This window comes from Macrobrachium rosenbergii, chromosome 21 (assembly GCF_040412425.1).
Source record: "Macrobrachium rosenbergii isolate ZJJX-2024 chromosome 21, ASM4041242v1, whole genome shotgun sequence".
Taxonomy (NCBI): Eukaryota; Metazoa; Arthropoda; class Malacostraca; order Decapoda; family Palaemonidae; genus Macrobrachium; species Macrobrachium rosenbergii.
In genome coordinates this window covers 39,630,206-39,654,860 of record NC_089761.1, presented here as the reverse complement: position 1 = coordinate 39,654,860, position 24,655 = coordinate 39,630,206, and the positions used below count along the sequence as shown (strand labels likewise).

General features: G+C 36.6%; 2 long non-coding RNA genes across 3 annotated transcripts; one reads left to right on the top strand and one right to left on the bottom strand.

Moving 5' to 3' along the window:
- The first annotated feature begins 6,735 nt into the window (after nucleotides 1-6,735).
- Nucleotides 6,736-13,181, top strand: LOC136849588 (uncharacterized). Of its 2 annotated transcripts, none has more exons than XR_010856328.1 (5): nucleotides 6,736-6,922; nucleotides 9,862-9,996; nucleotides 10,838-10,953; nucleotides 12,186-12,298; nucleotides 12,720-13,181. It is a non-coding gene; the product is annotated as an uncharacterized lncRNA (long non-coding RNA). The 2 variants fall into 2 exon arrangements; XR_010856329.1 differs by lacking the exon at nucleotides 6,736-6,922 and adding an exon at nucleotides 7,445-7,560.
- A 5,846-nt stretch (nucleotides 13,182-19,027) lies between these two features.
- On the bottom strand, nucleotides 19,028-23,957 carry LOC136849966 (uncharacterized). Its single transcript, XR_010856495.1, has 2 exons — nucleotides 22,860-23,957; nucleotides 19,028-19,371 (listed from the first exon to the last, which is right to left on the bottom strand). It is a non-coding gene; the product is annotated as an uncharacterized lncRNA (long non-coding RNA).
- Nucleotides 23,958-24,655: the final 698 nt, after the last annotated feature.

Genomic DNA, 24,655 nt, shown 5'->3' with positions numbered 1-24,655 from the left:
AGGGGCCGAGATTAGGGAGGGGGAGGGTTAAGTCTCCAATCCTTGCACTAGTCTGAAAGTTTGAATTATTATTATTATTATTATTATTATTATTATTATTATTATTATTATTATTATTATTATTATTATTATTATTATTATTATTATTATTATTATTATTATTAACGCAAAGCCAGAGATGAGAAACTTCTTGATGCAATTTTTCAGTACAAGTGTGAAGTTGTGAAAAAATGAAAGGGCTAGGAACGTGAGCAATTGTGTGCACTGAACCAAATCATTTATTACTGTGTCAATACTGCAAGCACAACGCATGGTGGAATACTGTACATTAGCTAACCCCAAACCACGAAGTTGTACTGTACTTCCCTACAGCCTGAATGACGTAAGTTTCAAGGAAACTGAAACTACTGGGAGTCTGCACATGGTAGACTCGCCTGAAGAAAAATTCAGGGAAACAAAATAATCAGTTTCTGGTGTTAAGCGAAAAAAACATGAGACTACCCCTGAATGCTTAGTAGGTATAGCATAACGGTCACGCATCCCAATCCACTTGTTGACGATTTATCCAGATATGCCAAAATAATTGTTGTAAAATTATGAAGACTATAAAAATATGTTTCAAAATCTCATCTTCATTTATTAACACTAAGTTGAGAGTAAAACTACATACCGAAGGACACCCACATAACCTTAATCAAGCCTTGTCGTCTTGGTTTATAAGAGAACTTCTGCTTTTCCAGTATTTCATACACTGCACTTGAATCTTTGTCTGGGTCCAGATGCTTTTACAGGTCTCAGTGGGCTAGTAAGTTACGGTATTCTCCTGGCTTCTGTGACCAAACTTCAGTGCATCCGTAATACTGAAAGTCCACCTTTTACTTCAGAGTATTTATTCTCTCTTTGATGAAAATTTTGGTTTCTGCTAAAGCTTGACTTACATTCTTTCTTTTTACGTAACCAGAGAGTGAGAGCTGTTATTTGTTGAAATATAAATGATCAAAAATGAGTTGTAAAACCTTTCTTCAAGACCTCCTTGACAGCTTTTGAAATACGAATATGCTCTCTACTCATTTTTTATTATCCTACTCTCTGTTTTCCTCTTCTTGGGAACTTGAGGAAAGGAGGATATACAGATAGAGCAAAAATCCGTTGTGTACGAATTCGTACCAACATGTGGTGAACTCGACAACATGACAACCTCCGAACGTTCTAGGTATAAATGGTGATCATTTCACCTCTTTCTTGTGTCTCAAAGCTTCCATATTTCAGTTCCCAGGGGATTATTAAATATTCTGGGGACCGTATTCTTTAAATGTATTTCTTTTGATACCTAGCCGCCAACTCTGATGAATACATTGTGGGAAATTTAACATCGTATCGTTAACACAAAAACTAACTCTAGGTCAGGTTCTTCATGGAAAAAGCGTTTGTTTACGTTTCTCGTGACACACTGCCAAGAACATTATTTCTCAGGGGTATCTTTCATTTTGGGAAAGCTGAATTCAGGAGTGCTGTCGGCTATGAATTCAGTATTGCCATAGTGTTCATTGAAGAAAGACTGGCTTAGACTCCCTAAACGTAGCAAATAAGTCTCCTTCCAAGTGTCTTCCTGTGATGCAAATTATCTTTTGTGTTTCAAAAAGTTCTCTTGTTTACAATGTAAAATTTGGTGAAATTCTGTCGTTAAACTTGTGGATGCTAATTTGATGACTAAATAGAAGGTAAGTCGAGAATTTAGAACATTGCTTCATGTATTGTATAACGCATTGTTGTCAGAAAATTTAACTAGGAAGTTATTTTGATCCAGATGCGTTTGATATGAATATTCTGTGATTGAGGACTAGTTTAAATGGGCAGTGGTCTAATTACATATGCTAATATGTTTTGCTTGTTTCACATAAGCGCTAAGACTTACAAGAGACCAATGAGGGTTGATAATAAATCCTAAAAAATGACAACTGTTCAGCTCGCAAGATGAGGGACTAGTGTTCCATTCCCAAACTGGACAAAGAGGGATGAATGGATGTGTTTCCTGGAATCCAGTATGCCTCTGTTGAACGTAGCAGTGAATTATTTACCTGTTTATTAGTTGACTGTTGTTGTACAAAGCTGGAGTGGAGAGAAAGTTGAAAAATTAAATTAGACGTGGGTTTTCGTTGTTCTGTCAAAATGCGTGCAATCAAAAAGGAGGGGTCTTAATGTGGTAATCCTCACTCTGCTGGGTTGAAACCATTCTCTCTCTCTCTCTCTCTCTCTCTCTCTCTCTCTCTCTCTCTCTCTCTCTCTCTCTCTCTCTCTCTCTCTCTCTCTCTCTCTCTCTCTCTCTCTCAACATTTCAAAGATAATTAACATGGATTCCATTCCAGCCAATATTCCCCCTTGATAACCTGAAACGATATATTATATTCATATGATAACATTGATGCAAATGACCTAATGACAGATGATCAGAGTATGTATTGTTTAGTCTCATCTAAGCTATATGAGAGACATAGACATGAGGATGATTTATAGACATTATATCCTTTAGCTACGTTAATACAGCCATCCTGATTCCTTATTTTTTATTCATTTTGGAGGCCGTTCTGACCCTCAAGAAAGCCTTTAGTGATTGCCAGTTACTGATTTTTAGCTTTTTTGAATAACAAATTCGTCCATGCCATAACTGTTTTCGAATGGGTATGTCATTAACATACTCTTGAATAGCTCCAGATTTGTTTGCATATTTAGTTTATTTCGTTCATTATTGTTACAGAACGCTTCCAAACTGTAGGTACGCAGTGTCTGTAAGTCTAGGAAAGCTACAGTGCGCCACTTTTATGGGACCTTTAATTGATGCTGCTTATTCTCGGACAGGACTCGATCTCGTTTTGTTGCACGAAAACATAAATAGGTAATTTGTCGTCGAAATAACCGGCAGTATATCAGAATTATCTGAGTAAGGAAGTCTTACATCAGAGCAAACAACATCAACTTCCTAATGTCAGCCCTCATCAGGGGGGTCATTTGGGCGGGGTTGCGCTTGGGGGAGGGGCCACTTGTCCCTCTCAAGACACATAATGGCACATAATAATAATAATAATATGTGAATGGGCGTGGCACACCTGTTTGCTGCTTCAATAATTCAATATAGCTCTTATATTCGGCGCCCCTATCCCCTGCTGATAGTTAGCTTTCATACAAAGAATCATCAGTAAACAAACAAGTGAGCGAAGAAAGGAAAGTATAGCAGAAATGAAAATGGGTACATTATTCACAGCTGATTCACGATTCAGACAAATCACTCTAACGTCAGTACGACAGACAATGGAAAGTTTCATTAACGGTTTAGAAATACCACTCACTTCATACTCAGAGACAGAATGATAAAATTGACGTTTATGAGCCTTTGTACATTACTCCTCATTTATCTGATCAGAGTAATTGCATACGAGTATTAAGCAAATCACATTCATTTACTTTTATCAGGAAATGTGTCATAACATTATTTATAAGACTAGAATATAGCAAAGCCAAATCAAATTTCTGTAACAAAAATGTTTGTAGCAATTTCTGTAACTGTTGTTCTTGAAACTATTATGCCTGTCTTGGTTCATCAGAAAGTCAATAAAGAAAGCTGACATTTTTATTAGATTAACCTTGCTGTTCCCCTGTAGACATGAGCAAGCTTTGTGTCCCTTAACATTCACGGTTGCACTGCAAGGCACGTGATGCTTGCTTTTGTTGAAAAGTGGTGTTGAAACACAAGGACCTTTAGGGTGTTGGCGCTTGCACTGAAAAATGTACGTGCATATAACTGGAATCTGGTTATTTAAAGGCGCTACCGTAAGAAAATGCATAACGTTTTTCGGTAAAGTTGAACCTTCGACAGCGTTGTAAACGCTTGCTATTTTTATGTCTTATTAGCACAAATATTACCCCAGGTTAAATTGCTATTGGTAAGAATTAGCTATATTTGTTCGAAAGTATGAACTACAGGTTTCTCTATGTAAAGTTCATACTATGGAGAGAAAACTTGTTTTTATACATTTTTGGTATTTATTAGTCTTATTAATGATTTATAATCTAAAATATACTTCAGCGTAGCAAGTTAGAGGCTTTTCACGCGTTATTCCCAACAGTCTAAGTCTAAGCCATTACCAAAACAATATTCATTTGACTTTTAAGAACCTGTGTCCGAGGGCGTTAAATACGATTCACTATAATCCATATATACCTCAAAACTTTCGTTTTCTTCACTAATACCTTCATTATGTTTGTCATTATTTATGAATGTATCTATTTACGTTCATATATACGATAAATAATTAATTACACGCTTCATTGCAATTTAATTTAAATGATAAAAATGCCGCATACAAGCCTGATATATATATTTATGATCATGTTGAACAAAAAACTGTTTAGTAAACAATGACACTTGTTTTGAGGACAAGTGGGTAGAACTATGTTCAATCTCTAGAATTAAGGAAACATGAACAACCGTTCAAAACTGCAATAAAAAAAACTCAAATTTCACACAGCTTCATCAACAAACTTAGTCTGTGCGTTTGAAGAATAAGCCATAACGATTTTAATTGTTAAATTTATACAAGATTGTCGATAGATTGGAATTAGTATAGTCACCAATCAAATGTTCATCTACGTTTTCTTTGGTATTAGCGCTATTTTTGTAATCGTAGGCTAACTCGTAAATTTATTCCGGGTGTTTGATTGTTTCAGTAATTTAGGAAATTAAAATAACTCAGCTACTTCATATCGCGAATGATTAAAAGTGAAGTTATTAACATAGATCATAATAGGAAAGTTCAGACATGACGAAGAAAAGTATATCATATAAATTAAAGGAAAAAGACGAAAATGCAAGGCTGAAATTTGAAATCAGAGTCATGAAATTTCAAGTCATAAAATGCTTACCTCAATTAAGAAGGAACGCAGGATTACATGCACTAAATACATTCAGTAAGTATTGTAATATCTGTTACAGATACAGAGTGACACAATCAATTTAATCCAGGAAATTTGGAAATAAGCAGGAGAAAAAGAAATATGAAAGTGTAGGAAAGATTAAGTATTAAATGATAGCAATTCAAATGAAACAGCATATACTTTGCCAAGGTCCACACATATGATCTTTCATTCTTTGGCAAACAAAAAATCGTAAAATATAAGAAAATAAAAAAGACTCGTCCTGATGTGGTAAAAGATTCTACTGTCGAAAGCATTAATACACATAACTGTGTGGATAGATATAGAGTGCTGGAGCTGAGATTATTCAAGGAAACGTTAAACTGCAACTGACAAGTAACTGGAGCCCAACCATAATTATGATGATTCATTTGAACTTTTATCATCATTTGCAGAAGCAGTATTGTTAATATAATCTTTTTCGCTCACTCTGAATCATAAATGCATTAATGAAATTAAAAAGTAAATAAATAAAAAAAGGAAATCGCTGTTCTAAGTCAATGATTGCTCTTTAATTTCTGGATCTCTCTCTCTCTCTCTGTGTGTGTGTGTGTGTGTGTATTATAAATTAGAAGTAAAGGTCCTTTTTCAACCAAGGACCCTGAAGTTCGAATTCCTGTTTGCCGCGTCTCTCTTCATCTTGGCGGTTCATTGTGGTCCTTGGCTGGTAGCTGTCAATCGGTAGCGCACCATATTATCGTTAACGTTAAGAGGCCGGCGTGTTGTCGAACTTTTCTTAATTTGTGATATTTTCCTGTGATTTTGACATTTTTATTTTCAAGGTAAGTGATATTTACTAGTATCACAGGGCTAGTGTATTTTAAGGATAGGTCGATATGAATCATTTTATTGTGGAAAGTGTTTGGTGTTTTTCACTTAAGAAGAAAAAAACTATTAATAGGAGTCTACATTACTGGTCAAGTGGGTGTATCAGAGGGTACGATAATTCAGTACAGAAAAGCAGGTGAATAATTTTGAACAAATAGTTTGCCCATATATGTATGTATGTATGTTAGTCAACTCGAAGTGTTAGTAAAGCATTTTGATGTACAGTACATATGGACAGGAGCTTAAATCCGTATAAAATGGTTGTATTATTTTTCCCCGTGTTTGCGGCTTTTGATGTTCATGAAACAATGAATAAGTGTTTGAGAATTTTTGTTTAAGGTTTTGGGTTCAAAACCTGACCTTTGTCGCCAAAGGTGTGGTCCCAACGACTTGACTGGGTAGTGGATTTGTCTATAATTGTCTAACAGTTTCATAGTTTTTTTCTTCAGATTTCCATTAAGACATGTTAGACGTTGGTTCTTTCCACTCTTGTGGTTTGTGTGGTGTTAGTTAAATTTGTATCCGGGTAATTCTATATATTAGCTCCGGGCCTGTTTTTACCTTTAAAACTGGTTTTTTTCTACACTTTTAGGGGTTCTGATACTGGCGGTGCATCTGTTGTCGGCCAAATGGAACGCCCCTTCGCCGTATTTAGTACTGGCCCAGGGGTGGGTACCCATACGTTAAAAAGTTATTTCACTTGCCGGACGGGATATGAACCGTTCGAAACTGATGTACCCGTGCTCTGTCTTGTGAAGATCCTTGTTGGATGGACTTCAGGGGTTAATTGCAGGTTAATTGCACTCGAGCGCCAAAAATTAAAGGTAAATTCATAATTAGCTGTAATGATGGAAATCTTTCTTTTGAAGTAATGACAATACCCTTCCTAAATGGTGGACTGGAAAAACGAATTGGTTTTCATCTCATCAGTAAGTTGAATTAACCACTCGAAATTGAGATTGTCTATGATCGAGTGTGCGTACGTAACGTAAGTCAACCAAGTGCGTAGTTGCGTAAGGCTGTAAGCTCAACCCGCACTGTTCGACTTCTTTGGCGACTTGAGAGTGGAAAGGGATGTAGCTCCCCTTATTTTCATTTGAAATGCCACATTTCTCCCTTGTAAAAGGTATGCACAAGTCTTAGTTTATATTGTACGTGTTGCCATAACACTTAATAGTGTTCTTGTGTATCTTTGCCTTAATGTAACAGCGAATTACCGAGAGTTATGGTAATGTTATGTAAGTTGCACCATGATGATCTTGCATGTGGTTGCGGTACCACCCACCGTAGGCTAAGATGTGCGATATTCTTCCATAATTTTATGAATATATATCAATTCTTGACTCCAATTCCACCTCTTATTCATGAAAAGATGAAAAGCCAGGCTAACTGTGTAAGGTAACAGTTAAGTTAGGCATGAGTACAGCATAGCCTAGGTTAAGGACTGCATGCTGTTTGGCACAAGATGGCTGTCCTAAATGAACTTTTTGTATTACAGGGAACCAGTCTAGGGCATTTGTATTACAGGAACCATTATAGGTATCTGTACAAGAACCAGTATAAGTACCTGTGTAAGAACTAGTTCTAGAAGTTATGGAAGGAACATTAGGAATAAGTTGTTTACACCATGTAACCTAAGACATTAAACAAGAGCGGGAGTCGGCGTTTCCCCTCAACCCTAACTACAAAATGAAGATTCGTCCGTCTACGACGTCAAGTACCAGTTCAAGCTAAGAGTAGTCCGGGGTTTATTAACCTAGACCGGTGTGTTACACTTGTTTAGCCAATGTCCAGGATTGAGTTGTGTATAGGCTAGTCTGAGTTAATTGTCCTAAAATGAATGGTAGCCTCCGAATGTAAGCCAGGACAATTGACATATCAAGCCACTAGTAGTAATAACAACGTTGTAATTAATTAAAGGAAAACAAATATTACATAGCAACCAAAAAACTGTAGAAAAAGTTAACATAGAAGGCAGTCGCCGACGCGGAGCTACTATATAGTTCTACCCATGGTTCTACCAGATACAACAAGAGCATCTCGTTTTCTTTCTCTGACGGAACACTACTTCAACCATACAATATTTCCGTCTGTTTCTCCCTAACCATTGTTGTCTTGATTTATGTACAATCACCACTACTTGCATTGCCATGCAAGCATTCTAATCATGTACTCATAACGTTCCAACGAATCTTCTGTATCAAACTGTGTGTTTGTTTGTGAAGACGCCAAACGTCTCGCCATTTCACATATATCATGCTACTGCATTGTATTCAATCTGTCTCGAATCTCATGCAATTGGCCAAATGTAGAATTTCCGGGCCTTTCCATTGATGTATGTTTTAACACTGTACGTTTATTGTGTCTATCAATATCGCCATCTGTTTGTCTGCCGACAAACACAGATGTCGGAATCTTTTATCTCTGTTTTGCTTTCTGTGTGTGTAGATGCTACGTTGCGGTCTGCACACGTCAATAACATCTCTGCAGATTCTGTGCATCTAGATTCAGTAAGGAACTACCAATGAACCAGTCAACAGTCAACCCAGCCAGTATGTCACTCAATAACCTGTCCTTAATGTTTCTTAGTTTTCTGGTCTATGCTGCGTAGTTCAGCCTTCGTTCATTCCACTACTCCCGCTCCGTATCTGATTACTGACACTGCCCATGTGTTTATGGCTTTCATCATGTTTTCGGCGTTGAGTTCTCACTTGAAGTATCGCCTTATGTGTCTGCATATATTCTTTCCTAATCGTATCCTTCATCTGTTGGTGTTTTATATCCTCTCCTATTATTATCCCCACGTATTTGTATCATGTCTCATCTGTGTTTGATGCTGTTCCCGTCGCGTAGCTTTATCCCTTCAGTCCTGGTCACTTTGCCGTTTTGTATATTATTATTATTATTATTATACAGAAGATGAATTCAGTTTATATGGAACAAGCCCACAGGGGCCATTGACTTGAAATGCAAGCTTCCAAATGTTCATTAGGAAGGATTAACAGAGGGTAATAGGAAGTACGGAAAGATCTCCATTATTAAAAGAATAAAAAAATTATAAAAATTTATTAAAATGCAACGAGAATAGAATTGGGTAGTAGTGCATTGCATCTTCGTTTGAACTTTTGAAGTACAATTGCACGACATGCTCAGTAGGGAGACTGTTCCACAGTCCAAAGGTGTGAGGAATAAAGGATCACCGGAACTGAGAAGTTAGACAGTGAGGCACATTTACCGCATATTGGTGCTGCTGTTTAGGGAATCCGGTTGCTTTCGGCAGGTAAAAGGGATCAGGGATCAATTGTGAATGTGAAAAGTCTCTTTCAAAATATAACTTAAGAAAAATTGACAGGGACCATCCGTCGATGGTCCGAGTCATAACCTGCCACCACGAACCCCACTCTATCTAACAGAAGAGCCCTGCACGGAGATATTGTTTATAAATGAAATTGCTTGACTGAAAAATATAGTTAAGGGTGTATATCATGCAGTGCTGGTGAGATAATCTGAAAAATGTACCGAGATAATGAAAAATTTAGTCTTTGTTTGCTTTTACTTTCATCCTCAAGGGGCTCGTACAAAACATGGCGGAAGCTCTGCTGTACGCCCTGTTCAGCAACGGCCTATCGAGGATGCAAGGAAGAATATAGACTAATGACAGTAAATTTCTCATTATCTCGGTAACTTTACTACTATTCCTTGATGCAAGTATGCTGCAAGTGAGGAATTAAGTACAGAAAGGGCAGAATTATGCAGCACTGTAAAGGTATAGAGCTTCTACACTAATTCCTCTGTAGGTCAGCTCTGAAATGTGTATGGGATTTTTAGTGTGTTTGCAGAACAGTGTAATTTTTAAGCATGTGCGGAAATAGGATGCAGATGATTAATTTTTTACTACACAAGTATAAGTTTTCTCTAGTGAATTTCGTAAACAGTTTCACTGATATAGTCTAGTAAGAGTGGTAGACGTAGAGAAGACTGTTGAACATATTGTATTTATCAAACTATGTGAAAAAATTGTTAACCTTGCTCAGGCTATGTAGCTGATTTTGTCACTATTTTCAGACAAGTGTACAGACTTCAAGATGTTTCCGAGTGGGTGCAGAGAAACACAGGAATTTTATGCAGAGACACCCAGAGGAGAAGTCTGATCCGGCCAAAGCAAGAGGGGTGTAGCCGATACTTGGGGTAGAATTTAGGGTAAGTTGGACTTAGTGTGGACTGCTTGATTTGGGTTCTGTATATTGGCACGAACCCCCTCTCACTACAGTTTCCCATTTTCCCTGTTTTATGGAAAATACAGTAATGTATGAACATTTACCTTTTTCTAGAAAGATAATGTATAAAATTTACCTTTTTTTATAGGAAGATAAATATATAAAACTTTACCTGGTTATACAAAGGTAACGTATAAAAATGTAACTTTTTATGGAAAGGTTAAAAATTACCGTTTCATAGAAAAATGTATTAAAATTTACAGTTTCATGGTAAAATAGTACTGTATAAAAATTTACCATTATCTTGAACAGTGTTTATCCTCAGGGTTAATGCTTAGGACCCATATACCCTATATAAAACAGCAAGGCAAGTCCATTGTGAGTTTGTGATTGAATAATTGCAGCAGTATCGTAGTACACAGTGAATGAGGAATTGCTTAGTACTGAATAAGCGAGTTTTTTGCTCACTAGGGACGTTTAGTCACAATTTCTGAGGAGGACAGTGGGAGAATTAAAACGTTGTTGTAGAACGTATTAGTTTGTAGAAAAAATGAATTCCCAGGTTACTGGTGCAGAAACTGCATGCGCAGATAAGTAACATGCAGCAATAACAATGAACAAGTTTCCACAGTATGTAAATGGTGGTAGCAATAGTGAAGAGTAGTAAAAGTGAATACGATAAGAGTGGTAGACGATTGAGTTGACTGTCGTACATTTTGGTGTTATTGAAGTTTATCAAGAATGTCTTTAATCTTGCCAAGGCTGCTATTTAGCCGGTTATTGTCAGAAATGTATACAAAATTCTAAGATGTTTATGGTTTCAGGCAGTGGAGAAATTGATGGTGCCCCTGGGATGAGAGCTGCCGTTGCAGAGATGACCAGTTGTTGCCTAATCAGACCAAGGAAAGTGATGTGGTTCATAACGGCAGTAGAATGTACGGTAAGTTGCAATTAGTATCTCTCTCTCTCTCTCTCTCTCTCTCTCTCTCTCTCTCTCTCTCTCTCTCTCTCTCTCTCTCTCTCTCTCTCTCTCAGTATGAATAAAAGGAGAGCAGCTAAACTACAATACAATTAGTTTTGATACATTGGATAAGAAAGAAGGTTGGAATGCCTCATTTCGTACTCGAAAAAGGGAGAAATAAGGTCGATAAATGGGAAGGTTAGTTGAACTAGGAGCAATTCATATCCTAAACAAATTAGACCAATGGGTGGATGGTTTTGCCGAGTGCTACGGTTGAACTAGTAAAGGGCATAATGAACTAATTAGATAGGAATGGCCGAAGGAACTATTTACTTACGTAGCCCCTCAGTCACAATGAAATTTAGGAACCTCCGAAATCTGAGGAAACATAAATCGGTGTCAGAAGATCATGGATTTATGTCAAGATTAGCGAACCCACTCACAGCAGGGTTCTCTATTCTTTGCAAGAAGATTATTGGGTTCGTTATTCTTTACATGGGAATAATTGGGTTCTTTGTTCTAGACATGAACACTTTGATTCTAGGTGAGTCACTGTTTCGCTGTGAGTACTATGTTAAGGGTTGGCCATTCTTTCCATGGGGATCATTGGGTTCTCTGTTCTTGACGTGGAGATGTTGGGTTCGCTAATCTTGGCATGATCCGAGATCACTCTTTAGTTAACAGAAGAAATGTTTGTATTAGTGCAAAAGTGATTTCATTTTCAATTAACGGTCATACAATTGAAACACTGTTTGCAAGAGATGACTAGGCCATACCAGGTCATTTGGATTTTAGTATAGGAGGTGCAGAGGCGTGTATCTGTGAATTCTCGGCTTAGGATGGTGGTGAAATATTAGAAAAATTCTGATGTTCCAGAGAGAGTAGTTTTATATCTGTAGTTTATGAAATGTATAGGAAGTTTTCCGATAAGTGTAAAGAAATTTTAAGGTCATAAGGATTTTTTTTTCCGTCGATCTGAATCTGTTTCCACAAGGATAGTTTTCTTGTAGTTAAAAAGCAGGTGTAGACTACATAAGAGGATCTTTGTTTGCACTGTTGTTCTTTGTGCATTTGCTTGTTGTTTGCTGTTTTGTGTAATTGTAGCAACAGTATTGAGAGAAAAATTTATGAAGACATGAATAATGATACGGAAACTTTTGAAGTTTGTTTTATCCAGTGTATCGTCTCCTAATGAATCTTGCTGTTTTCAGGATGGCTTATCAGAAGCAGAATTCCAAGGACATCTACCTTACGGCTGTGTTTTCTTTTGGAAACTGAACTGGCTTTTAAATTTGGGCAGAAAAGTACCTTTTTGGCATCTAGGGTAAGTCACATTTAAGTGATGTTGCATTAAACCGAGGGACTGTCCAAAATGCTAACACTACTGTTTAGTATGTCGAGGTGAACATTGTAACATTTGAGTTCTGATTTTACTTATATGGGTTGTATAGACAGCAAAAAATATTTATTTTTTCACAAATCAAAACCAGCATGCCTTATGTGCAAAGTACGAGTATAGCCAAGGTTTAATGGTCTGTGGGAAAACATTTTTTTCTTAGAGCAATTTTTGTTTAAAGTTGTCCACTTGTTCACAGTTGGTAGTGAACCAGTTTGAGTCTGGACTTTATAAACAAAAGATACAAAGATGATAAAAGTTTTATCAAAATGTTCGACAGTGGTACTAGCCCAAATTTTTAGTTATCAGTGAATTTCTTGAATTTGTCTTAAATTTCTTAAAATTTCAGGAGGATGGGGCTGGAGAAATTCAGTTGCTTTGGCTGCTTTGAAGTGCATGAGAGGTCAGTTGCTTTGGCTGCTTTGAAGTGCACGCGAGGTTAGTGCCTGGAGGAGCTGCTGCATGATGATAATAGTGTTCTGAAAGTTTTGGAAAGAGCACCATGAGAGGCTTAGTCCACCACTGGTGTTACGACAGATATCCAGGGTACAAGAAAGAGAGGAGAGTGTTCTCTACCCACTTTTTTAACGTGCGAGATTTTCTCATAAGGTATTGGCAATGGATAAATACTGGTAATTTCGTCGGTCTTCTGGAATACCAAAGTAAGTGGTTCTTAAGCTGTTAGTGACTGTTAACCATGAGATCAAGGTAAAATTGTGTGGTTAATTTGTGTTAGTGTATTGCTCTTAGGGTAACTTGGCTATTTTAAAGATAAAACTTGTGGTTGTAATCAAACCCAATATTCAAGTTCAAGGGACTTTTAATATGTAAAGTGGTCGTTATTTCTGGAGGAATTTAAGTTCTACTAGTCTTTATACCAAAAGAAAAATATTACGGTTCTGTTTGTTCAATTTAATTGTAATGTTTACATATCATATAGTATTTGAACATTAGCTTCGTTAGACTTTGATAATTGAAATAGCTACTGAGAATACAAGTTGAACAAATTACCATTTAAGGTTTAAAGCGTGTAACTCTAACTCCAAAGGAATACGGTTTTGTGGCAGGTATTTTGCAAAAGAAAAGTAAAGGGCCAGAATCTGTAAGCTTGCTTTCAAAAGTAGCTCAGACATATTTTATAATGTAACTAGGAGCTGCTGTATTTATTGCATCCGTATTCTGTGATAGATGCTATATAGTGTCCGTTATGGCCGAGGATATATCTTCACATTTACGCAGTTTTAAGTGGCTTGCCCTCTTTTGGAATTTCTGAAATGTTTCCAGTTATGGACGGTATTTTTCTAGCACCTCTTGATGTAGGAATGATCCAGCCTTGAAAAAAGTGACTAGGGAATGCACCCTTGTAACGTGGTACTTTTTACATTTTCTCATTCAGGGATAGCCATTTTTCAGGAAATGGCATCTGTCAAAGTGGGAATTTTTCCAGGACCATTTTCTGGCATCTGTCAAAGTGGGAATTTTTCCATGACCATTTTCTGGCATCTGAGCAATTTTCCAGGACCATTCTCTGGCATCTGAGCAATTTTCCAGGACCATTCTCTCGCTCTGAGCTGTCAGCAATTTTCAGGTCCATTTTCCCAAAGTGAGCAATTTTGGTCCATTCTTGTCAGGACTGGGCCTTTTTTTTCATTTTGGCATGTATTCCGAGAGGACTAATAGAATTGCTCCATTCTTAGGACTGCCTTTTCTGGCATCTATTGAAATGATTTTTCCCGAGTTAAATTTTTCTGGTTACTACTAAAACGGGCCACTTAATGAGATTTTGTCTTCTCTTACTGATTGCTCATATAATTGCCCTGGTTTTGAGGCGTTACCTTCCTTACTTGGTAGGTTATCAGATGCAGACATTCAGGAATTTTATTTTAGTTTGGAGGTTGAACTTTGCAGGTTAAAAACATAGCAGACCCTTAAAGAAAAGATGGAATGCGTTGGAATTAGAGGATTGTCCCAAATGGTGACAGTGGTGTACGTAATGCCCAGCTAAACATTAAATACCATAATTATTAATTTAGTCTTAAGATATGTATGTGGGTTATATAGATGGGAAAGTAATCAGTTGTACCCGAAAGTTTCAAGCTTCATAACCTCTTGGTATAGTTAATTTACTGAATGTCACTGAAGACAAAACCATTTATTGAAGAACCTGTAAGCCTTGTTTGTCTATATGTTCAGTAAAGAGATTGGGCATATATCCCCAGATTTGTTCATGAAGAAGAGTTCAGAAGTTTTACACCAAAGCTTTTAAGATAAATTTTGAGGCCTTTTTATTTTTTTTTGACATATTGAGTTATGCATTATGGCACTCATATTTCAGCTAATGTTTTCTGTTTCAGGAGTAATAATACCCAGAGTTGAGGCAGTAATTTGAGGAACGGTTTAAATTGCTGTAAATAAATGATCTGAGGTTTAAGAAAATGAGTGGAAAATGTTCAGGCGCAGCTGTTGAGAGAGTATCCTACATGTGTCCAGCACATGCGGCAACAGAGAATGACAGCATGAAAAGTGAGAACGAAGAAATATTGCTCACTTTGTGATCGTCGTCCTTGGTGTTCATTTGAGACTACTAACAAGGACGAGGAAATGCATCAGTATCATTGTTGAACCTTCAGTTTAAGCGAGTTCTAAGACTGTTAACTGAGGATATGACGTTTTCTAGTTTGATATGTTTTAAAATCAGCGATTGTTTTTTTTTTAGTTTAATTAAAGGATATGACGTTTTCTAGTTTGATATGTTTTAAAATCAGCGATTAAGTTTTTTTTTAGTTTAATTAAAATCAGCGATTAAAATCGCTTTACTTACTATTCTAAAGATCGGTTATGTTACTGATGCTGTTGATGTTATTAATGTTTAATATATCAGATGCTTTGTTATTAATGTTTAATATATCAATTTCTTACCCCCCTGAATTCATGTGTAGCAAAAATCAGTACTACCATGAAATTTTTTACTAAGAATAAGATAGGTTAAGCCTGTTTAGGTTAATGCTTTAATTTTACAGGTACCATATAGATGAAGGTAGTTTATACGTTCCGCTGGGCTGTAAATTGATGAAAGTAAAATGGTGTGTGTAAGGGAAATAACTATGTTGACGTAATTGCTAACGGTAAGTTTTGAATGGAAGAATGTTTCTCGAAATATCATTTAGCTTTAAGATGAAATTTTGTTAAATTTCAACTTTTTTTTTTTTTTTTTTTTTAAAAAATTACTCTGAAAATTATTACAACTGTTCTTCAAAAAACTATTTACATCGTGAAATATATTTGCTGGTTTTTGAAATTAAGATTTTACTCCTGGTGTACGAAATTTTGTAGTTCTTTCCTGAACCGAAAGAAAATTACTGAAATTTAATTTCTCCACAGGTATTTTCGGACGAAATGGAGCTTCCCCGACATAACACAATACAGGAAGATAAATACCTCAGTCGACATGGATATGCAGCAGACCGAGTGAAAAGGCATCCCAGATGAAACTGCAGCAGAATAAATAAAACATCCTTGAAGGCACCAACATGAAGTTGAAGTCTCAAATATGAAAATCAGATTCCTTACAGGCGGAACAACCTTGACGAAAGACTGATTTTTCATATTAGACATCCCTGAAGGGAGAACGACTCACGAAGAACTGAGTAATAAAGTAAGGTGAATAGCCCGAGAGAGCAGCCTTATATAACTTCCGGATGCAAGGCCGCAAGGCCTAATTACTTTGAAACAGCTTTAAGAGAATATAACAGGAGAATAAAAATGTTTCTAATCAGTACATCTCTTTTATTGTATAAACGATTCTAATGAACCCCATTATTACCTCAGATGTGGGTACGGAGGTTACCGGGCCCTAGTGTGGTGGTTCTCTAACCTTGACTTTTAGGTCTCTACCAGCCTGATACTTTTTTTTTTCCCTGTGCTGCTTCCCTTCGGGAGCGGATTCTTCACTATTCTCTTGGCGGTCCTGCTCCACTACGCTGTCAGATCCTGGTAGAACATTCACTCAATACTCTGACATTTCTGGTCTATCATTTTGTTAAGTCCTTCCTTTACAGTGGCTTGTCCACTTTCCTGTTCTTGCAATCAGCCGTTTCCTCGATAGCTCCTCCGCTCTTGCAAATCTTCGACTCGAATATTAGGAATTACTAAAATAACTTCTACCGTCTTTCCGAATTAGTACAAGGAGACCTCCAACCTCTTCAGCCGATGTTTCCGCTTCATCAAAAAAACCAAGTTATTCCTGAAAGGAAGAAACTGTTAGAATAAAAAAAAGTACCTCTCAGCCAGTCAGACCAATTACGGCCACGTTTCTAGCTCTACTGAAGTAAAAACTGCATTAAATTTCACTGAAAAACATACTATACTGTACATTAGTTAGTATCTTTCTGAACTTCAAACTTCTCAGTTAAATATTTATACTACAAATTACTCTGCAGCAGCTGCAATGGTAATTATAAATTTTCAGCACAGTACATACTACCAATTTTAAAAAGCTGAACACATTGTCAACATGTAGATACCAGTCAACTTTTACTAAAAAAAAAAAAAAAAAATTTGAGTTTAGAGTCCGTTACTAAAACCTGCTGATCATTCTTGAAGTTTTTGACAAGCTATACCAGATCTTAAAATAAGATTTCTTATACGGCAACAATAGCACCAGTTTATTAGAATATTCCTCATTAACCCACGGTATACGATGTAAAGAATAGGGACTAACAGATTGACGAGAGAGGCTTTGTTTATGGATTTTAAAACTATGGTCGAATTTACGTTATTGTAGCCTGACTGACTTCTAGTTTGGCAGCTGGATATGTCATTCAACTCAAACAGCGCACGAATAATTATTCAAAATACTTTTTACCTAAAATTCCTTGCCACAAAATTTTAAGATTAAAATCAAGTTAAATCTATAGCCCAAAGAGATATACCTTTAATTTTTTTTATGTTTAAAATATCAGAATTTACCCTTTGAAATAGTCAAACTCCACTTGGAATTTTTTTTCTTTATAAATTTGTCAGATCATTGGTTTGTTTTCTTGCCCTAAAGCTTCTCGAGTGGATTTCGGGTAAACGCCACATTTGATTCAACAGAAAACCTTATCGAATTTCAAAGTTCACTTCCTGTTCAGCTAAAACACTCTTCCCTACACTAGAATCCTCCAAAGCAGACAAAACAATAATACCAATTATTCAAACTAAATTTCTCCCAAACTAATACTGGACCAAAGTTCTATGCTATAGCAATCTGATTAAGATTTACAAGCTTTCAGGAACATCTCGTCCAACCAAACCGGAAGTCACCCTTATGCTTTATACCATTCGCAGCACTTGCCACAAAAGCAAGTTGTGTAGTTATGCAAAATTGCATTGAGACCAGAACCTAGTATTTAACCAGGGTTAAGTTATAACAATAATCCTGTCAAGACGGGTTGCCATTAACTCAAATATCAGCCGCAGATTATTAGAAGTTAACTTCAAAACAATCAGAACTGGAAATTGCCCTCTTCAGCTATAAAAGCTTCAAAATATGAAGTGTACTAAGTCTTCAGCTAACGATTCTCCTCTACAACCACCTTAAAGAAGCTCTCTTGATTCATAAAATGCAAAGGCCGAACTCAGCTTTAAACCTTCATCTGTAAACCCTTATGAACTTTCAGGCTATACGTAAACCCAAGGCGGCTCCAAATGGAAGTCGGCCTGTCACGTTCAAAGAGGTTACTTACGGGGTAATATAAAGACCCAATACACCTGAATACAGAAGGGGAGGAGTCAGCAGAAAGCTGGTATGAATTTGCTAATCACGAACATTTGAAGATTTTGAAGATCAGAAGATTCACATCTGCACTAAAACCAGTCCACATTGTAGTTGTTGCCTAAACAAAACTAACAAACTGAGCAGCATTAAAGCTGGTAACTAGAAAACCACTATTTGCAGCAGCGGCCTGCCTCGTGTTGCCAAGCAAAAATTGCTAGGTCAGGTTAAGAGTGCAGAGGATGAAACTGCCACACGTCAACATCAAGAGCTAGCAAAATACAGACTGATGACATAACTATCCAAGCACCTGAAGACCGCACATAAGAATACTACAAAAAGGAAGAGCTAGTTGAATTTTGAACGAAGACAAGTCTAACACAATCTAGAAAAGAGATGTACACCTAATAAACTACAATTACCTTTAACTGCTGCGTGGGCACTTATGTACCTTATTCACAACTGTGCAATCTTCGATACCAATGCAACTATTTCATGAATGGAAAACATGGGGAAAAATATTCTGAAGAACCTTAATTAAACTAAGGCTATTGCTATTAGGCTATTTTAATACATTTACTTTTTTTTAATAAGTGGGATCTCTTCCATTTCCCTTTACTTCCTCTTACCACTTCCTAATGAACGCCATATTCTTTGGAGTATTGAATTTCAAGTTAATGGCACCTTAGGGCTTGTTCCCTATGAATAGATTACACCTAAATATTGCAATGCTTAAGATTGATAGCTTTCGTGTTTACTAAAAGGTCTCAAAGACATTTGCCAGTTTTTAATTGCCAACTTCGATATTTGGATGGAGATGAAGTTATGCTTTAAATATTGAGATCGGTACATGTAAAATCAAATTTTTGAACCATAAAGACGTAGGCTATAGAAAGTTGAAATTTACATAAAGCTTCATTCATTTCGCTAAGGCTACAAGATCTGAGGTATAGCATGCCAAAAAAACACTGAAATATGCTTGAATAAAAAAACTGCGACCATAGCAAAATGAAAACTTGGAACTCATCTGGCAACAATCCATAGCTTACTTTAGATCCAAGAACTCATTCATCATGGTACTCCATTAGTTGGAAGGCTTCAAGGTCTTCGGCAGGAGCAATTGCTGGAAAACAACGGATTTTTGGGGGGCTGTCCATCTCCACTTAACTCATCCTTTCAACTCTTGTCTGTCCATCTGCTCTGAGACTCTAGTATCTTGGAGCAATCACCAGCTGAGACTTTCCTTCTGAAAAGTTAAAATATGTTAGAAAGTCACGAGACGAAGAATTACAGTCACACAATCAACCTGACTTACCCATTGCTGTTTTTAATAAGAATTAGCCTACATAATCAGCGAGTGATTATAGTTTATTAACCCTCTCAATAATCAGATACATAGCTTATTCATACTTTAAGAATCAACATCAACCAAGTTAAAACATGGAAAAAATTAGACAAACCAATATCGCAAAGTTAAATTATGACGCTGTACAAAAATGCCTTTAAGTGCAAGTAATACAAGTAGCGCCAGTAAGAATTTTACTGAGCATAAAGAATAATTGCCTAGTTATGTTGCCAGCTCCCATGACTGTACAGTACATTTGATTAGCAATAACCACTTAATTTTTTTTTAAGATTACCTTCGCTCAAATTAACATTTAGAATTACTAATAAACTGCCCATACATTCTTAGTGCATACAGTTTTCGTTAACACACAAACAAACTGAAGAATTCAGTCGTCGCATGCTTAAGACACTTCCAAACCCTCAAGCCGCTGGAACTTAAAATTCTAGTTGACAAAATTCAGTGAGATTTGGACACTAGTAATTCATCATATCGCAGGATTTTCACATCCTTAGCATACATAATTTTGGAAATAACTTACGGGAATCAATCTGTACTATGACAGAAGGGAATGACAGCAGCATTAAGATTCATAAAGCCCAGTTATTCTAAGAATTTTAACGAATCTAGTAGAAACTCTAAAGAAATGCCAATAACCTCGTGGTAACGGCTGGTTGAGATGCAGCCCGGCATCATACCAGCACGATATTTGGCACAAAGGATGCCTTTTAGAAACAGGCTTTTTAAGAGTGATTTAAAATTCCTGGTACCTGCCTTATACAGTGAGAAAATTATACAATACCCTCATCACAAGACCGCTTACTTATACCCGGGACAAGTTTGTTTCTACTAAGACAACACAAACCACCTCTACCTCTAAACGCTATAAAACACGACGGAGCGAACACACAGTGCTTCAGTATAGCCCAAGTGTTGTAGTTCCTTTTAGCAGACTAAAAAGGTACTTTGAATAACTGTGCGCTCAAGTTGATTTTCTTAGCAAAAATGAAACTCAGGTTGAATGTTCACTTTAAAAACAAAGTTCAGGGAGGCGTTATAAGCACCAATTTTATCATAACCCCCCCCCCCCACAAAGAAAGTACTAGTTTGTTACTCGCTATGAAACAGTGGTTACCCCAGAATTACTTCGTACTTCATCCAGACTCGAAACTATCAGGGAAGATTACTGTCTCCAGATACCTCCTCAAACAAAATTCCATTATCTTGCTGGAGGTTGCTTGAAAAGATTAAGGCATACCTTACGATGAAATACTCAGCTTGCGTATACAACCGTTAAAATTTGTCATACAAAAACAAGTAAACAGTCAACTTAGTAAAAACAAACCAAACAAAACTTGGGTCAATCTTTTCGTTAAAATGGAAATCTCTAAAAAATTAAGTCATGGGCAGGACCACAGTGAGTAAACTATTGACCGCTCTTTGCCGTACAACATTCCTGATACGCAGAAAAATATAACTAACGCAAATATTTTAGTGAAATTCAACAGAACTGATTACCTCAAAGTAATGGGAACTTTATGTATTACCTGTATAGTTAAGAAACATTTGCCAAATTAAACAATTCACAAATTCGTGGGAATTTGAGTCAGTGTGGCTATTCATTATGGAAACTGTAGCGCGCTCAAAGAGTAATTTTCTTTAGAAGTTTCACTAACAAACAATCCTTGACACTTTTCCAGGAGAATATAAACTTGCATGCACCGAAAATAAGCGGTACCAAGATAATTTCCTCCACATCCACGCCAGAGAAAATTCGTAGTATTTAATCCTAGATTCGGCTTACAGCAAGAAAATAGTTCCTGACAAGATATTAACACTAAGCGGGGGAAGAAAAACTCAAAACGGACGCCCACACGTAAACTCGCTTCCATAAGAACTTAATACCTCCACGAATTAGCCAAGTATAAAAAGCTCCTATAGAGGTACAATGAATTCAGCACAGTGTACACGGTACGTCTTGTGTCATACGATCGAGATTGGTCAAGCCGATTAACCTACTTTACCAATTAACCTAGTCATGTCTATAGACTTTTAAAGTTACAGTACACATTTCTTCACGGGAGTCCGCTCTTAATCCTACACCACACTTAATCCTACAACAGAGAAGGGATAATACGCCTTAAACAGGAATTAGCAAAAACACCTTACAGGTTCTTTAAGTGAATACAACTAGGTGAATAAAAATTCCGGCCAATTTGAAAATGTGCAAGACTTCAGACGCGTAAGTCATATACACTACTCAATTTCTACATATAACAAATCGAAATTAACTTTGCCTTCTAAACTCAAGCTTAACGGCAAATTCTGTCCAGGATTTGAGAATAGACTTACAAATCCATCCTCGTTCAGTTAATCTCGACTTACCTGGAGTCTCTGCTCGATAACTCCAGTAAACAGCAGTTAACACTCGAGACGACTAGCGAGTAGGCGAAATACTAATCACTAGGCTATGAAACATAGCGAAAGCCAGACTACCACCAGTTGCTTTTAAGCGGATTTTATTACTTTTAGAGCAGAGTATTTCACAGAACCTTAAATAAAAACGGAGTATTTCCTATAAACTCACGGCCTCACTTTATACAAACAAACTTGCAGCCCGGACTAAATAGGAACAATACCATACGGTTTCTTACATCCGGCGTCCATACGATCATAATAGGTCAAGTTAATTAACCCGGCCACGTTTGGACTACTCAGGTATACATTTCTTCAGGGAAGTCAGTGCTTGATCCTACACCACATTTCCTTATCAAAGACTGAGTAACACGCCTTAAGGGAATGAACTAAAATACACTTTGCAGGTACTTTAAACAGTGGATAAAGTTACGTCCGGCCAATTCCCCAAGACGCGTGAACTATATGCACAATTTACACCGGATAGAAATTAACCTCAACAATTGACTCACTAGTTCTGCCCAGAACTGAGTATCTACTATCTGAAGTCTCCGCTCGATCATTCATCCAACTAGCAGCAAGGTCTTGGTTGGCAGTGGTTAACATGCGCTAAAAAACGCCTAATGAGTAGGCGAAAGACTAACCACGAGGCTATGAGAAAATTAGCAGCAATGTAAGCAAGGTTTTATAAAAACCTTTAATGCAACATTCACTTCACAAAACATTTAAAAAATTAACGATCTTAGGAACATTTCCTGTAAATTCACAGTCACTTTGTAGAACCTGAAACCTGCAGCCCTGACTAATAGGTAGCCTACAATGCCATAGTTTCTTACAATCGGCATCCAGTTATCAAGTTCACACATTTGAGAAATGTAAAGTTTTCTTTGAAACCACCGATTAAAACTATAACTCTCACATCTTGAATTCTTAACACCAGCTAATTTTAAACGAAGAGAAAAAACCGGCCTTACCTTGAGAAAACTTGAATTTACGGCAGAACTGCTTTCCACAGGGACCTTCGCACCACGAAATCTGCAAAGCTTTTGAGGATGATAACTGAAAACGAGCTCCGAAGTCAACCAAGAATTCTTCTCAGCCAATCAAAGACTTCCAACGAAAGAAGCAAAGGACTAATTATTGTTAGCTTCTCTTATTGGCTGGAGGGTTTGTAAAAGACAAGCCCATTGGCTAGAGAGGGAAGAATGGATTTTCAAAGGATACTTCAGACGGAAATGAAACAAGGGAAGAGTATTTTTGAGGGTCCCCGATACGAAGGAATAAATAAATGAATAAACAAATACTTTAATAAATCAATAAATAAATAACTAAGATATTTCCTATTAAAAATTATAACAAAACAGCAGGTTACAAATCTGCACAACAGAAGGAATAATGAATATATGAATTACCATGACCGCAAAGATTGTATAAACATAGTCTTTTAAAAATCACTTTAACTTCACTGAAACAGCGTTGCATATTAATAGTTATTACCGATATTCTGTCTAAAAGTATTCAGTATGCAAAGAAAAATAAATGATTAATTTAGCAAATATGTGAGTGCCATCAAACATTGAGCGTCCAACATTTTTTCCCCTGAATTCTTTGAAAGCTCTAATGTCGTGTGGTCTCGTCTCATATTCAGTGACGTCATCATACGGGGCAAGAAGGAAAATAAGGAATATCGTAACTAGATGACATGATAAATGATATGCAATCAGTGATTTATCACATTCATATACGGTCTCTAGTGCCTCATGTGCAATTTATCACATTTCTGGTGTACTGTACATGCAAATTTGAATTGATGACGAGCTATTCTCATTATATAATTGCATAAGATCCATGTATGTAATTTTCAAGTTTATATGCCTATGTGCGTGTGTATATGAAGTAATAATAATAAGATGCTTGACTGCATGATTGTACTGCAATCTATATCTTATAGTGGAATTCAGAAAGTTTATTTTAGTCGCCTGATTTGATATAATTAGACTCATTTATCTCTCAGTGATCGAACTGATTCTAACTGCAATAAAAAAAAAAACATTTACCAATGAAATCCAACACTTGTAATGTGATACCAAACGCAGCCTTGTGCAAAGGTGAAAGCAAAAAATCAGTAATAATTTTAGTTTCATTTTTCTGTTTCCTGGAAAATTTTGAATCAGATTTCAGGTTGTCTGACCAGGAAAATGTTTCTTGATTATTTCTCGCTCGCCATACTTAACTGCATTCCTCATTAACAAGAAATATATTACATGTGATTACCAGAGGTAGCAGTGGTTCTAGTCCCATGAAAAAACTGAAAACTATAAGAGCTTAATGACAATTCGCTGCAAATATTTCGCTGATCAGTAAATGCTAAGTTTGAATTTTTCATTTAGATAATCTGATGTTTTTTATTTGTTGTGTTTCAACAAACTTGGGTGACACAGCCAAAGCATTCTCAGCTTCCAGATAAATCATTTTGTAAACTTAAACTCACCCCAAGCGTGGTAAAGACGCCTGGTGTGGACATCTGGACTCTCCACGACCAACAATGACGTTTGATAATGCGGGTACGCATTTGTTAAATTGCAAAAGTTGCAGCTTATGGTCCCAGAGAGAACGGCGTAACCGAGTTTCATTGGTGAAATAGTTTTATGATTATTTTTGCTCCAGCAGCATTTGTGTTATAATTATTTTTGCTCCAGCAGTATTCGTGTTATATTTATTTTTGCTCCAGCAGTATTTTTCAAGTTTATCTTTTTTTTTTATTCATTTT